The sequence below is a fragment of the Mustela nivalis genome (assembly GCF_964662115.1).
Source record: "Mustela nivalis genome assembly, chromosome: 9".
Lineage (NCBI taxonomy): Eukaryota > Metazoa > Chordata > Mammalia > Carnivora > Mustelidae > Mustela > Mustela nivalis.
Window position 1 is genome coordinate 4445222 of NC_139028.1, and position 7420 is coordinate 4452641.

Below are 7420 nucleotides of genomic sequence, written 5' to 3' on the forward strand. Positions count from 1 at the left end.
AAATGGTGTTGGGAAAATTGAACAGCCACATGCAGAAAAATGAAGTTGGACCATTTCCTTACACCATACATGAAAATAGACTGGAAATGGATGAAGAAGCATAATGTGAGAAAGGAATCCATCAAAATTCTTGAGGAGAGAACAGGCAGCAAACTCTTTGACCTCACCAGCAGCAACTTCTTCGTAGGAACATCGCCAAAGGCAAGGGAAGCAAGGGCAAGAATGAACTCTTGCGATTTCATCAGATCAAAAAGCTTTTGCCCAGCAAAGGAAACAGTTAACAAAGCCAAAAGATGACTGTCAGAAGTTATCTGGGAGAAGATATTTGCAAATGACATACCAGATAAAGGGCCAGTATCTATCCAAAATCTATAAAGAGCTCATCAAACTCAACACCCTAAGAACAAATAATCCAATGAAGAAATGGGCAGAGGACATGAACAGACATTTCTGCAAAGAATACATCCAAATGGCCAACAGACACATGAAAAAATGCTCCACATCACTCGGCATCAGGGAAATACAAATCAAAACCAGAATGAGATACCACCTCACACCTTTCAGAATGGCTAAAATGAACAAGTCAGTCAATGACAGATGCTGGCGAGGATGTGGAGAAAGGGCAACCCTCCTACACTGTACGTGGGAATGCAAGCTGGTGCAACCACTCTGGAAAACAGCGTGGAGGTGCCTCAAAAAGCTGAAAATAGAACTAGCTTATGACCCAGTGATTGCAGTACTGGGTATATACCCTAAAGATACAAACGTGGCATTCTGAAGGGGCACATGCACCCAAATGTTTATAGCAGCAATGTCCACAATAGTTAAACTATGGAAAGAACCTAAATGTCCTTCAATAGATGAATCAATAAATGAGATGTGGTATATATGTACAATGGGATACTATGCAGCCATCAAAAGAAATGAAATCCTGCTATTTGTGATGACGTGGATGGAACTAGAGGGTATTATGCTTGGCGAAATAAATCAATCTGAGAAAGACAACTATCCTATGATCTCCCTGATATGATGAAGTGGAGATGCAACATAGGCGGTTTCGGGCGTACGAAAAGAAAAATAAAAGATGGGATTGGGAGGGAGACAAACCATAAAAGACTAAATCTCACAAAACAGACTGAGGGTTGCTGGGGGGAGGTGTGTTGGGAGAGGATGGTGGGGGTATGGACATTGGGGAGGGCAGGTGCTATGGTGAGTGATGGTGAGTGCTGTGAAATGTGTAAACCTGGTGATTCACAGACCTGTACCCCTAGGGATAAAAACACATTATATGTTTATAAAAATTTTTAAAAAAATAATTTAAAAAAATCCATTAAAGAAAAAACACATATTGCAAGCCCAGAGCTAATCTCATATTCAATCAAAAAAGTTTGAAAGTTTTTCCCTTAAAGATCAGAAAAAAGACAAGTGTGTCCACTTTCACTACTCTCATTTGACGTAGTACTGGATGTCCTAGCCAGAGAAACAAGGAACACAAAGAAATAAGAGACTCCAAATAAAAAAAAAAAAAAAGGAAGAAGTAAAATTTTCTTTTTTTGGATAACATGAACTTACATGTAAAAAAATCCTAAAAACTTCATAAAAATTTTTGAATAAACAAATTTAGTAAAGCTGCCAAATACAAGATCAATATATAGAAGACAAGAATTTTGTTTTTGTTTCGTTTTTTTAATAGTTTTTCATGTCATCCTTGCTCAGTGATCACGCTAATCTTCTCTGCATCATTCCAATTTTAGTATATGTGCTGACAAAGTAAGCACAAGACAGGAGCATTTTAACACTCTAATGATGAACTATCTGAAAAAATAAAGAAAACAATCTAATTCACACTAGCATCAAAACTAATATAATGCTTAGGATAAGATTTAACTAAGACTATGAAAGATCTGTACCCCATAATCTATGACATTGATAAAGAAATTGAAGGAGACACAAATGGAAAGATAGCTCATATTTATGAATGGTAAGAATTAACATTGTTAAAATGTCCATACTACCGAAAACCATCTGTAAATTCAATTCCTATCAAAAATCCAATGTTAGAGGCACCTTGGTGGCTCAGTGGGTTAAGCTGCTGCCTACGGCTAAGGTCATGATCCCAGGGTCCTGGGATCGAGCCCCGCATCAGCCTCTCTGCTCAGCAGGAAGCTGCTACCTCTTCTTTCTCTGCCTGCCTCTCTGCCTGCTTGTCCTCTCTCTCTCTCAAATAAATAAATAAATAATTTTTTTAAAAAATCCAATATTGTGTTTTTACAGAAGTAAGTAAAGAATCCTAAAATTTATATGAGACCATAAAAGACAACAAATAATCAAAGCAGTTCTGAGAAAGAATGAAGAAGCGAAATTACACTCTTGATTTGAAACTATACTACAAAGCCCTCATGCTCAAAACAATAAAGCATACTGGCATAAAAACAGACCAATAAACAAGTAGAACAGAATTGAGAGTCCAGAAATAAATCCTTTCATACAGTCACCTAATATTTGACAGGGGCCAACATATGTAATGGGTAAAGATAGTCTGTTCAGTAAATGATATTTAAAACTGAATAGTCACATAAACAGTATGAAACTGGAACCTTATATCACTCATAAATCTTAACTTGAAATAGATTAAAGACTTAAATGTGATGCATGAAACTAATTTCCTAAAGGAAAACATAGGAAAAATTCTTCTTGACATTGGTCTTGCCAATAGTTTTTTGGATACCAGACCAAAAACACAAGCAAAAATAAATAAATGGTATTACATCAAACTAAATTTTCTGCATTGCCAAAAAAAAAAAGGGGGGAATGAAAACACAATCCACAGAATGGAAGAAAATACTTACAAAACTTATATCTGAAAAGAGGTTAATAACTAACAGATACAAAAAGAAAAAAATATATAATTAAAAAAATAGCAAAAGGATCTCAATAGACTTTTTTTTCAAAAAAGTTATATAAATGACCAACAGGAGCATTAAAAAGTGCTCAACGTAAAAAACTCAGGGCAAAGTCATTATGTTGTTGTTTTTGTTTACCTCTGAAAAACACAGCAAGATATTACTACCTCTTAGAATATATACTACCAAAAAATTAAAACTAACAAATTTTGGTAAATATTGGGGAAAATGGGGAACTTATGCACTGTGATAGGGATATAAATTTGTATGGAAAACAGTATGGAGACTATTCATATTATTAAAAGTAAAATTACCATATGATTCAGTAATCCCACTTCTAGGGATATAGCTAAAGGAAACGAAGTCACTATTCGAAGACATCTCTGCACTCTTATGTTCATTATAAAATTATTAACTCTAAGCAAGAGATGGAAATAACTTCAGTATCCATTAATGGATGAATGAATAAAATAAGTATGGTAAATATATACTATGGAATACTACTTAACCATGAAAAATTAAGAAATACTGCCATTTACAATACCATGGATGGATCTTGAAGGTATTATACTAAGTGAAATATTTCAAAGATTTTATATATTTTTTAATTTATGTATTACGATATCCCTTACATACAGAATCTGAAGAAAAAGCAAACTAATGGAAACTTAGAGTTGAGTTGACAAGGGGTGAACCTGGGGTGGAATAAGGTGGTCAAAGGGTACAAACTTGCAACTATAATAGGAAAAAGTTCTGGGGATCTAATGTACAGCATGATGGTCATAGTTAATAATATATACATACTTTTTTAAGTGTGCTTCCCTTTATTAAATTTTGCATATATCACATTCTTACAAGTTGAAAGTTTATAGCAATCTTGTATAAAATAGGTCTGCTGCCACCATTTTTCTAACACCATTTGTTCATTTTGTGTCTCTTTGTCACATGTTGGTAATTCTTGCAATATTTCAAGTTTTTTCATTATTATTGTATTTGTTATGGTGATCTGTGATCAGTATTTATGACCCACTGAAAACTCAGAACTAGTTTACTTAAGGTATATACATTGTTTTTCTTTAAAGACATAATGCTTTTGAACAGTACAGTATAGTGTTTATTTTTTATATGCACTGGGAAACATAATTTTTTATTTGCACTGGGAAACCAAAAAATAATAATAATGATTTGACTTAGTTTATTGAAATAATCACTTTATTGAGGCGGTCTGGAACAAAACCCACAAGACCTCTGAAGTTTATCTCTACTGTACTATATACATAAAAGTTGCTAAGAGAGTAGATCTTAAAATTCCTTACAATACATGCATAAAAAACAGAGGCAACTATATGAGATAGTAGATGTATTAACATTTTTATGTAGATTATATTGCAATGCAGATGTATACCAATTTATCAAATGGTACAAAATTTACACAATGTTAAAAGTTTGCAGTGTTATAAGAAATCATTTCTTAAATTTACAAATTATAATATGTCAATTATTTTTCAATAAAGCTGGAAATAACCTTTTGTAGAATTAATCTATTTTTCAAAAGAGGAAGTAAGGAAGTAGAAACTGCAACTAACTCTGAAATAATAGAATACAAAATCCATTTTAGTTATATACACACTGTGACAAACACTATTAGTTAGTTTACAATGAAGGAATACTTATGAAGCATGAAGGATGGTCTATAAATAAGGCTGAAAGAGCTCAGTTTTAAGGTTTAAATTTAAAATCTTCTTTTGAAATACTAAACTGACCACCCAGTTTTCCAAACATAAATGTCTTAACTGCATGAATTTATTTCATACAACTCTATAATCTAGTTTCATAAGAAAGCAGCATGCAAATTTTGAATAAGACAGACTTGCTTAAGTTTCTTTATGTTCAACAGTAAAGGATACTTCCCTAAAAATAAATAGAAGAAAAATCAGCATATTTATCAAGATAATTATTATTCATAATAAGATTCATATTGAATTAAGGAATATATAGCCTCAGAGGGGGTAAAGTAAAATGAAATTTATTTTGGTAAATGTGTCTATGAATAGTCAATACAATGCCTCAATATAAATGAATATTACCATTTTGAACAATTTAATTACTATTATTAGAATTATTATAAGTATAAAAATAGCTATCATTTTAGCATGGAATATGAGACTCTCATGCTCCATGCTTCATCACATCCACACAACAATTCTGCATAATAAGTATTATCATCACCATTTCATGGGTGAAAAAACTGAGGCTAACACATTTAGATAACTGGTTTATGATTACATGGCTAGTAAAGATGCATCACACTAATTTAGGCTTTATGATTTCAGAATTGTACTCTTTCCACTGCACATTCTATTACTCAATTACTTGGCTTGTTTTCATTTAGTTCTTTAATTTTATTCATGTGGTGATGGCTTAAAGCTTCATTTAAAGGAAGCTTAAAAAAATTCATTTAACCAAAAGCTCCCAAGAATTAAAAATGTCATGGAGCTAATGTAGACATGGATATCATTAGTTAATGGGTAACCATATATTTTCCACTCTAGTGAGATAACAATCAGAGTATTTTTCTAAGTTTTAGTCTCTGAGTATTAAAAAGGACTTTGTTAAAATAGAAATATTTAGACAAAGGTGATCAAAAGTCTGGATCAGGTCACCTTAAGATAAATATTAGAAAACTGAGGAAACAAATGGAGATTCGAACACTGAGCTATGATATAATGAATGGTTTAAAGTATTTAGTAGAATATAGAAAAGCCCTTTAAAGCCTGGTCTTAGCCTAGCATTGCAGCTCCTGGGATATCTGTCTATCTATCATCTATCTATCTATCTATCTATTTAGATATAAATTTGAAGATTTTTTAACTTAAAGATTTTGAGAAATAGAACATAATCAGCACCATAGAAGATCTGTTTATGATAACAACCTAGCCCCTTCTCCCAGTTTGTTAATATTCTCTCTTATTTAATGTAACATTGTGCAAATATACCACTGCTGATATGCCGTTATGAATGAAATAACTATAATCATCTGTTTTCATATCCTGGTGAAAATATTCATTTAGTTCCATGTTGTATTTCCAGGAATGGACAAAATTTTTTTTTAATTTTTAATTTTTCTAAATATTGTCCAACCTACCTCAAATGTTTTTATTATGGGCACTGTCATTCTTTCACATTCTTGCAAGACATTTTTACTGTTTCCCAATATGGTAAGTGTGTAATAGTATGCCATTCTAGGTTTTAATTTATTTTTAATTTAATTTAATTTAATTCCAGATTCATAAAAAAGATAAACAGTTTTTACCTATGAGTGGCCAATTGGATTACCCTTTCTGTAAAGTACATGCTTCAATCTTTTGATATCTTAACATTGTGTCATACTGACTTCTTTAAGAATAGATTTCCTGAATGAACTTTTAGCTGTGTAGGTCTTCTCTATTTTATTTTGAACTTGCTTTCATTTCAAAAACTTTATATTTATTTTCATAATCTGCTTTTATTTTGCTTTGTCTATTGTCTATTTATTTGCAAGCAAGAGAGAGCGAGCGAGTGAGAGCGCAGGGGAGGGATAGAAAAAGAAAGGAAAAGAATCTTAAGCAGGCTCCAGGCTCAGCACAGAGCCCAACTCTGGGCTCTATTTCACAAGCCTGACATCATGACCTGAGCCAAAATGAAAGAAATAAAATAAAATTAAGGTGTTAAAAAAAAAAAGGAAAAAGAATTGGAGGTTTAATTAAGTGAGCCACCCAGGCACCCCTGGGGTATCTTAAATTGGCTGTCATATCTTTAAAGTTCTAGAGTATCCATTTGGTTCATTTATAAAATCTTTCTCAATATCATTTTTTAGTTTCAGTTTTTTGTTCAATTTGCTTCCCCTCTCATTTCTTTGAGCAGAGTAATCAAGCCATTTTACAATATTTATTGATCATTTTAATATCATACTTAATCCCATTTTGTCTATCAAATCTTGTTAATGGTTTTTCTTTGTGTGCTTTGTTACATTTTGTTATGTTCAAGACATTATATTTGAAACTCTTATTGAGTAGGAATAATTAAGAGCTATAATAATGGTATGGTCCTCCTTGGCAGGATTTTCTCTTATATCTGAGACTTTACAAGACAATCATACTCCAAATTCAGTGGTTGACGTTCTCAGTTTACACAGAAGGCAAGGTAGGCTCTAGTCTTATTTCTGCTTCTCCTTGTGCTTTGGGGATCTCAACTTAAATTTGGGTTGTACCAAAGTCCTCAAATTTGATTGCTGCTGGATTTTGAATTTTTTTTCTCTAGTATCAAGTGTCTATTAAAAACACAGCTCAGTGTGTTTTAGCAGTTTCTAATGCTCTCATAGCTAAAATGGCTTCAGGGCATATATCTCTAGGCTCTCATTGTGTTTCGTATTGGCCCAGTAATCCCTCACTTATTTTTATAATCATTCTGATATTTTTAACTTTAAAAGCTATTTTGTCTGGATTTTTAAGTTGTCTTAAGTAGGAGTTTTTAGATCA